The sequence below is a fragment of the Gossypium raimondii genome, unplaced genomic scaffold (genome assembly GCF_025698545.1).
Source record: "Gossypium raimondii isolate GPD5lz unplaced genomic scaffold, ASM2569854v1 Contig00299, whole genome shotgun sequence".
Lineage (NCBI taxonomy): Eukaryota > Viridiplantae > Streptophyta > Magnoliopsida > Malvales > Malvaceae > Gossypium > Gossypium raimondii.
Window position 1 is genome coordinate 37,501 of NW_026291399.1, and position 10,609 is coordinate 48,109.

Here is a 10,609-nt window from a genome sequence, read left to right on the forward strand (position 1 = left end):
AAATTGAGAACAAAGCTCGTTACTTTTGTTTTTCCTATAATTGGGGCCGTAGAGCTCTATCCATTTATTCCTCACCCAACTTTGAATTCAATTCATTTTTTGTTCCACCAAAATTCAAAACGGTTTTTGGAATGATCCGGAAAAAAGGATTCTTAGAATTCTCCATTGCTACGACATGCTCTTTCCATCCACTCCTTTCAGGATCAGTCGTGGTCTTACAAACTCTACCGATGGTCTGAACGAATCCCTTTCTTCATACAAATGTGTAAAGATGCTGAGTCGCACAAAGCCGAGTACTCTACCGTTGAGTTAGCATGAAAAATTAGAATATGATCCAATCGGAATAAAAAATGGAATTGCACTAGGCAATCAAAACACGAAAATTAGCAAAATTGAATAAAAAAAAGACAAATTCTCAGATAAAACCATAGAAATAGAAATAGAATAAGTGAAAATTTGCGGACCGCCTCCTGTCTTATTCATTCCATTGTTATCCATTTTTTGTTTCAATACAATTACAATAAAAAAATTGTATCACAACAAATTCAAAGAAAGAACCCATTATTTGCATTATTTGAATCAAGTGAAGTGCCAAACGAGGATAAATGGATCTATTTATCTATGATCGAATTATATTTGTTCGATACACTGTTGTCAATATGATTGTAAATTTTGAATATAAATGTTGAGAGTTGAGAAAGAATAAAGAATATAAAAGACTCCAAAAATACAATGAAAAAAAGAATTCATTTTTTTTATTAATTATTAATATTTTCTCTTTTATATGTTATATGTTATTTTATCTGTTTTATCTTATTTTAGGTTGTTTTGTAAATGTTTAAATGCAATTACTTCATTTATTCACTTGATCTTTTCTCTATTTTCTATCAATAAAATTGGCCAATAAAATCAGGTTTTGTTGTTATAGAACACGGTATTCTAGATTTTATAGTAGGAATATTCTATAGTAGCAAAGCAATAAAATACGAATAATCAATTTTTAAAATAAAAGTCTGAATAGACCAAAGAGGGAGGAAATAATAAAGAAAAATTTATACAAAGCTAGATATGAATCATCCACCCCTCTTTTGATTTCATTAATTGAATTTTGTTTGATTAAGACTAAGTTCTGTAAAACACCGCCTTCTTTAAAATATCATGAACAGTTGCTGTGGGTTGGCTCCTTTTTCAAGGAAATAGAAATGGCGGGAACATTTAAATAGGTTTGATTATTTATCGGATCATAAAACCCTTTTCGAAGATCTCTTCCTCTCTTCGGATCGAACATCAATTGCAACGATTCGATAAACGGCTCATTGGGATAGATGTAGTTAAATAATACCCCCTAGAAACGTATAAGAAGTTTTCTCCTCGTACGGCTCGAGAAAAAATGATTAATTAAAAGTTATGTCTATGTATGGAATTAGAATGTATGGAATTAGAATGTCAAAAGATCCATAAACCAGCAAATCAATTAGACATTTAACCCGTCTTTTTTCAAAAAAAGAAGAAAAAAGCATTCATACTCTCATAACTCAAGTCAAATAACTCGCAAAATGCTCAAAAATAATCCTTAGGCATTCCTTTATTGGTGGTCTCTAACCCCTTTTTGTTTGTCTCGCTTAGAATCTATTACGATTCTTCATTTAATCTAGTTGTTGAGAAAATGGAAAAGGGTATTTCCTTGTTCTAGGATCTTTATCTTTGCCTTGAATCATTGGGTTTAGACATTCCTTCGGCGATATTTAATCATTTCAAAAATGGCAGCAACATGCCTTTTTCTCTCTTTTTTCTATCAAAGAATCATATGAACGATTAATTCCACATGATACACTTTTGATCGAAAGTTTTACCAATTCAACAACTTTCTTTTTGATTTGAAAATAGTTGGAATCGGATCCTTTCGATTTCTATATCACAAATAGACTTACGAAGTTGTTCCAACTTATTGATTTCCATTAACTAACCCTAGATCCTTGCCCCTGAAAAATGGATGTTTCTCTTCGAGCTCCATCCTGTACTATTTACATTACAACCCAACAAAAGATTCTAATAGAACAAGGATGTCGAGCAAAAGCACCTTCATTTCTACATAACGGAAAGTGGTGGGTTTTGACATCCACAGCTGATCATGTCCTTCAAGTCGCACGTTTCTACCACATCGTTTCAAACGAAGTTTTACCATAACATTCCTCTAGTTTGAACATTGATTCAATTATGGAATCATGAATAGTCATTGGTTCAGTCGATACATAGTAATCTATCTATACTTTCTATATGAAATCAATTTCCTTCTATATGCTATATGAAATAAATAAATAATTTAGGAAAAAAGCCTCAATAAAATTCAAACTACCCCATATTGTATGATTGTCTGAATGCAATATTTTTATTTTTTATTAGAATCGAAAAGTTTAATTAGAATAGAAAAGTATAATAAAGTTAAAAAAAAATAAAGAATATCATTAATAATAATATTACGAAAATACTAATAATATCACGAATATTATAAATAACACAAATAAACTAATCTTTTTTTTGAATCTACCGTGCATCTTCAAATAACCCGATAGATCAAATAACTCAGTAGAATAGATCCAGCAATCTCACAGTTGTTCGGTGCCAATCTTAAGAAATCATTAAAATCAAAGCAGAATCACATTTTCTCCACTACTTGACTGTTAGAAAGAAGGTTATTAAAAACAAAAAAGAGCAATTTAGATTCGGATATGGTTATTCTGATATATAAATAGAGTATGCTCTGGGACGGAAGGATTCGAACCTCCGCATAGCGGGACCAAAACCGTTGCCTTACCACTTGCCACGCCCCATTTTGATTTCTATTTGAAACTACTAAACACTAATATGGGTATTCCTTGTTCGTCAATTCCAGTTCCAAATAGCTATAGCTATGAATAGATTCTTGCTACGATTTTTGCACGTATGGATAGAGAATTAAATCAATTGATCATTACATAGAATTCAATTAAGATATTGTTGAAAGTATGATTTCTTCTATTCTCTTGTAAGAATTGAAGGCTTTTGATTGGGTGAGTTCAAAGAAGTATTGTTTAGTCTGCCTTATTTTCCTTTCTTCATTTTTTCCTTATATCAAAAACATATTAATAACTCAATCAAAATTATCTCCAAGAACAAAATTTTGTTATGCAATATCTTTAATTTGATCTATCTGTTTTAATTCTGCCCTTTTTCGAGTAGTTTTTATTCTAAATTGCAGGGCCTATGCTTTTTGAATCCAATCGTAGATTTTATGCCAGTAATACCTGTTCTCTTTTTGCTCTTAGCCTTTGTTTGGCAAGCTGCTGTAAGTTTTCGATGAGATCCTTAATACTGTCCTAGAAAAATTCATGGTGATTCAAGAAAAAAATTCTAACAATTGAAAGATCAGATAAGTCTTACACTATGAACGAACCCTCAATTCAAGATTCAAATTCTTGGATAGCCCTGATAAATCTGGATCATCCCATTTCCTCATTCTGCCCTTTTCGCCGAAGAACCTATTTAGATTAGAGTCCGCCACAATATATAATTGTTGGTATGAAAAATTTTTTGTAATGAAAACTCAACTCTTATTACAAGTGAATTTCTGAAAATTCTTTTCGATTTCTAGAAATTCTAGAAATCACTTTATTTTAGTGTCAAAATCAAAACAAAATAGGATATGTGGTATAAAAACGGGAATCTATTCTCTTCTTTTCCAAAAAATGCTCTTGGAGATTGTGTAATGCTTACTTTAAACTCTTTGTTTACACCGTAGTAATATTCTTTGTTTCTCTCTTCATCTTCGGATTTCTATCTAATGATCCGGACGTAATCCTGGACGCGAAGAATAAAGGAGAGTTCCTGCTTCATTTTTAGAAATGGTATTAGGATTTGATCTATTCCACTACCAAGCCGAAACGGAAAGAGGATTCGAACCCTCGGTACGAATAACTCGCACAACGGATTAGCAATCCGACGCTTTAGTCCACTCAGCCATCTCTCTAATTGAGAAAAAGATAATTACTATGTTACAGCACGCAAAGAAAAGGCTTGAAAAAGCCTTTTGACTTTGTTATATAATTATGTTATATAGATTATTATTTATCTATATAAGTATTATTATTATATATAGAGTATTATTAATCCATAGATATATAGATTCTAAATTTTATTATTATTATATAGATTGATTATATAGATATATATCAACTCTATAGAGATATAGAACTTTTCATCAATTCCATTCCATTTATATTCTATATCATTTATATTTTAAATAAAACAAGGGCTCTAAAGAATATCTCAAATAAAAAAAGAAAGAATATCGCTTTGATTTCGCGCAGGGACTTTTAAATTTCAATTTCCACGGACCGGCCTGGTCAGTGCCGGGAGCTCATTTTTATTTTCAACTCAAATAACTCATTTTTCTATGATTTGCGATCTGGCTTGTTGTAACAAAAAAATCTTGTTATTGCATTGAATCAACAATCAGAAGCAGAAGAAGTCCTATTTCCGTTCTATGATATAGAATCAAAATATTATTTCTATTCTTTTCTTTTCTTCCTATTTCTTATTTCCATTTATTTTATATTTTACTAGAATAACTAGAATAAATAATAAAAAACTATGGATTTTTGCACAATCCATTTTATGTTATTTATGTTATGACTAAGTCCTTTTGTCAGATCCTATCTATCAACTCCTATAACACAAGTCTTCTGACAAAGGTGGCAGGCCCTAATTTTCAGGATTTTTGGGCTCCTATCTTGTAATCTATCTTGATTGCCCAATTCCCCTTCGACAAAGGGTCCTTTATATACAATAAATATACAATAAATACAATAATCGCATTGTAGCGGTATAGTTTAGTGGTAAAAGTGTGATTCGTTCTATTAATCCCCTAGAGTTAAGGGTCCCTCGGTTTGATTCATATTCGAGCAAAACTTTATTTCTTAAAGGATTTAATCCTTTACCTCTCAACGAAAGATTTGAGGAAGAATATACATTCTCGTGATTTGGATCAAGGGCCAATTAAATTAGATATAATTTTTAAATTATATTCTAACTAAAAATTGAAAAATTGGATTATGAAATTACAAACATAAATTTTTTTCAATTGGATCAATACTTCCAATTGAATAAGTATGAGATCCATGGATAAAGATGAAAAGTGTATTTCTAATCGTAACTAAATCTTCAATTTTTTGATGGGATAGATTGAAGCAAAATAGCTATTAAACATAACTTTGGTTTACTAGAGACATTTACAGGAGAGATAGTTCACTAATAGACCGAGGGATAAGTAATTCGCCTCATTCATCCAGATCATGAATGTTTGGAATCCATATTATGCAAGGAGACATACTTTTTGCTAGTTCGAATTGAAGGGTGATATAAAATCGGTCTATTTCCGACATCATATCCATAGTTAACGCATTCATCATAGTTAGAAGCTCCAGCTCGTATCAAGGTCACGATCAATAGCGTCACTATCATCAATAGCGTCACTAGCATCAATATCGTCACTAGCATCAATATCGTCACTATCAATATCGATATCATCAATAAAGAAAACCTTTAAGCTTGTTATCCAGGAACTTGTTCAAATAACTGTAATGAAAGAACATAGGGTTTGTCGCTAGGTATTTGAACAAATAGGATCGTCCGGTTCCTATAGAACCTATCACTAAAACCCTAGAGGAGATGGGGCTAAGCGGAGCGAAAGGGTTTTCCACGGACGGGAAATGAAAACTATTATTACACGAAGTTTGTGAATAAGTGATTGTCTGATAATGAGCAAGGAATATCCGCCTTTCTGCTAAACAGGATGTATTGAACTCATAATTCATTAGATACTTTTTATGAATGTCAACTAAGTATCATAAGTAAATTGGTCCCGGTTGTTCAATCATTTGATAACAGAGTCATTCTTTGATAAATGATCACTGAGTCAGACTCAATAGAATTTGATCAATCCTTTTCTGTCGTTAAGGTGGAGAACTGAACCAAGAATTCTCTTTCTTTATCATCAATCGAATCACTGTTCGCGACCCAGGATTCTATTTTCTCATCAATCAATCACCGCTCGTTTTCTTTTTCTTATCAATGAATAGATCTCTTTACTTGTATGACTTAGATGTCTCGTATTTCTCGAAAATGATTCGATTGATGGATTTGGTGGATGTATGAGATCGATGATATCGATGAGATTGATATTCAATATTTCTTCTTAGAACGTATTGATTTGACCCCATAAGCGGGACCACCACCCATAGCATGTTGCCGCCAAAAGCAGAACCCGTATTTCTTCTAGAGAATCTCCTTGTTCCAGAGCAACTGAAAGAGATTCTTTAACCAAAAAATTCAGTTCAGATGTAGATACCTATCCAGAAGTTTTCGCAACTCAATCATGTATGATGGAATCATCAAAGATTTGACCTTTTCGAACTCTGTCTGTAACTCACTATGGCTCAGGAAACAAAGAGAAGATGTGTACGAACGAGATATCCAGCAACAAGAAGGAAAAGAATTGAATAGAGGAACTCCTGAACATTTGGCGATCTCAGATGTGTCGATATCAATGGTGACTCATTATTTCGATGAATCATTTCTTCGGACAGAAGAAAATTATAAAATACTTACTCGAAATCTCCTTATCAGATTCCATTGTGGAAGACACAATTTTCTGAAAATTCGCCATGATATATCTGATCCATGCATAATATCATGAAAATGGATACATTTTGACTGCTACTTAGTATCATGTAGGTCTGAAAAAGTATCTAAAATATCAAATTTAGATATTTGTACCCTGTCGAAAAGGAACCATGGCATATATGTTTGGAATAGATTCCGTTTTAGAGAGTTGAAAAAACACTATCTCGTTGAAAGGTTCTATACATCCACCCTTTCTCAACGCATTTCTTTAGACAAAGACTCCGTTTTTCCGCTTTTCGGATGGTAAATATTTCTCAGAACATGGGTGTGATCAAACCCATGTTTGAATTGAAATTGAGATACTGATGCAATTCTTCTCTTCTGAATCAGATGGATTCATATCTGAAAGAGGTTGACAATAAGTTCTTTCAAAATTGATTCTTTGTCCCTCTGTTAGAGTGTTCCAGAAATGTCTGCAATCAGGTAAATAGCTCTACGAACTAATGGATCGGATCGAATTGCAAACTGGAAAGATTTGTACAAGTTATACCTTTCGTCACCACTTTGTGGAAAATCATTAGATATGAATATGTTGATACCTGCGACTCGATTGGTGAAGGTGAAATAGTATCTCCCCAAAAAGCATGTTTTTTACCGCACAAAGAAAATATTTTGTTGCGAATGAACAAGATATTGAGGAATTGTCCATACGTAAAATCATAATTATTGATACAGGCCTTTTCCACATAAAAGAATCTTTTATTTACAATAGAAGCAAGTGATGTGGATTATTCAAGAATCGAAGTCGATTTGCTTTATAAAGAAGATATCAATGAACTTCTATGAAATGAAAAAGTTTCACGGGAATTGTCTTGATCGTCGGATATCATTGAGAAATAGGAATCCATGTTATCAAAAGATTTCCTGCGATTATTTCTAGTATGGAATGAGTCAATCATCCACTTTGGTATCTTATTGATGAAAAATGGTGATATTGTTCCTCCATTGATCAAAATTTCGGTTTTTGAGAAATATGATCATCAATAAGAAAGGTTTCAATTTTTCAAATGAACGATTTGAAGACCTATTGATTCTAACAACTGATTGCAAAGTTGATCATTCGGACCTTTCAATTCATAGATGTGGATCTCAGACCTATGAATGAGGATATTCGAAACTCACAAAGAAAAAAGTGAGTTAGACAAAAACAACTTGGACAAAAGAAGTAACTTGGACAAAAGAGCGAAGTGACTTAGACAAATCTTTTTTGTCGATAACCTCAGACCAATCAATCGAATATTGATTAATACGTAATCGATCGAACACTACTTGAAAACGGCTCTTCTGCTCAGAAACGAAATGTTCCAAATGCTCCTGGAAATTCTTGCTCCCATTGGACCATTTGTATCTATATGCATTAGGATCCCGATTCATGGATCTCTCGGTCGAGAAATCAAAATAAGAGGATCGAACCATTTCTTCTGACTCTTTTTCAATTCGATAAATGTTGGTTGATCGTATATTTCATTATAGTTCTATGATTCGAGTATCATTTCCTATTTGATCCTTTGAATTCCATATTCGAAGTTGCGATCGGATCGATTCTTTTAATGAATCGATTCAATCCATTCTTATGTACCCATAGGTGCTATATTGGATTTGAATCAGATTTCGGATCAATCTATCTTGATTGACTGCCTCCATTATGTTGTTGCTAGCAAATACCACTATTTTGGTTTTGGATCTTAAATCATTCCCGCAGGAGATCCGGACCCATTTTTTCTGATCCTTCGATAAAAGATTCATTTCTTCATAAAAATAGGAGGTAGAGCCGATAAAGATTTCTTTTTCGATTCATCCTGGAGTTGAATACCTCATTCAAAATTGTTTTGATCAATAATCCAGGAATCAATAGAAAAGGCAAATCCTTATAATACACAGATCCGGCTCGGTTATTGATAGAGTGAATAGATCTGCCATTTCTTGAAATCTCTCTTCTGATTCAAAATCGTGGTGTAACGTGTATCCCTCCTGTTCTGGTCATGGAATAGATGAAATAAATCAAAAATGGATTTTGTTCAAGAATGAAATCTTATTGGAACTGCCCAGTTCATCCTTCGAACCATATCACATCCCGGATCTGATGAAATAGGATGAATTGAGAGATTTTATTGTAATACGTTATCTTGATATTAACTATTTCTTTATTTTTCGATCGCCTGGAAGGGACAAAAAACATCTTGTTCTTTCTTCAACAATTTCTGATCTCTAGTGGACCTCTCAGTGGGTTCGAACAGATGAAGTTCTGACCATCTATCAGAAAAAAAGAACGAATGGATCTTGTAGGATTCCCAAAAATTCTTCGATTTCTTCCGGAAGCAGATGATTATTCATCCGCTTCTCACGTTCCGTGAATAGCCGGGACATTGAGGAATATCCAGAAGGCACTTGAGAATCGGTCTGATTCTATCTCCGTTCGTTCCGTTTGAAGAAGGAAGGATCCCAAAGAATCGATCTTTCTTTTGTTGTTGAATCTCTCTTTGATTGATCAATATTCGATCCTCATTACTAATGGAATCGAAACGATCTCTGGATTGATCAGAAGATCCTTTCAATTGGCGAGAATCCGTTACTTGAACGAAACTAGATCTTGTGGAATCATATTGAATATTTGACGATACATTCCGTACCTTGCTAAAAATCGATTTTATCGACATGAGTGTTTTATATCGAAAAACATTTTGTTTGAAAATATTTCTGTATTTAGTAACATAGTAGTAGAAAGAGTACCCTGCTGCATCTGAACTTCAAACAGGGTTGGCCTTAACCATGTTAATGGTCCCAGATTATTAGTTAATAGAGAATCCAAGTCGATGTACCAATGAATCACGAAATGCTATGGTTCTATAATATGATTTAAAAATTTATTCAGAAGTAATTCGCGGGATCATGCACTCTTTTCTTTCCTAGTTATAATGAAAAAAAGAGTACAACTGGGTGAATCCAGCCTATTCTTGAAATAAATAACTCACACACTCCCTTTCAAAAAAGATCAATACACCAAGGACTACACTTAGATTTATTGGATTTGTTGCTAAAATATCAGTATTAACCCTGAAACTCCTGGCGGATGGCCAGTGACCCAGAAACAGAAAGAATCAGTTACATTTTCATATGATCTCCTATTTTTATTTTAGATAGACTGAATAAAAGAACTCGGTTCTTTCTTTTTGTATTATATCACTTGACTCCTTTTCCATTTATTCTATTCTATTTATATTATTCTAATTGATCTAATTCTATGTATTTCTTTTTGTTTTTAATAAATTATTAAATTTATTATAAAAGTATTCATTAATATGATTATGAATTTTCATTTACCTATGTATAAACAGAGTCAAAAATAGATTCTATTTATCTAGTTAGCTAGAAATGTATTTTTTTTTTCAATTGAAAATTCCCAATAATAATAATTCTTATTAGGAGATTAGGGGCAGGTTTCATGTCAATGGCAAAATACCTCATTTGTTGCAACACTCCTTTAAACAATAAATAAGAAATAAGTAAACAAGAAATTAAGAAATAAGGGGTTCTCTTGAACTAAGAAGGGAAGAAGGAAAGCGAGTCGGTGTGATAATTCCTCTCATCCTCAAATTAATCCTTCCCATGGATTATTGTCCCAACGAATAATTAATTGTAGGGGTGAAATCTTGATAGAATTCGAAAAGCGAGGAGTAAGTCCCAAGCCATAAAATAAGAAAAAAAAATACAAAATTCTCATGTTTATAGGATTAAACAAAGGGATTCGCAAATAAGAGTGCCAATGCTACAACCAGCCCATAAATTGTTAAAGCTTCCATAAAAGCCAAACTAGACAATAAAGCACCTCGTATTTTTTCCCTCTGCCTCAGGTTGTCTCGCGATACCTTCTGCAAGCTTGGCCCGCTGC

General features: G+C 32.9%; 1 pseudogene; it reads right to left on the reverse strand.

Moving 5' to 3' along the window:
- Positions 1 to 5,257: 5,257 nt before the first annotated feature.
- Positions 5,258 to 9,377, reverse strand: LOC128038578 (protein Ycf2-like; annotated as a pseudogene).
- Between the last annotated feature and the right edge of the window lie 1,232 nt (positions 9,378 to 10,609).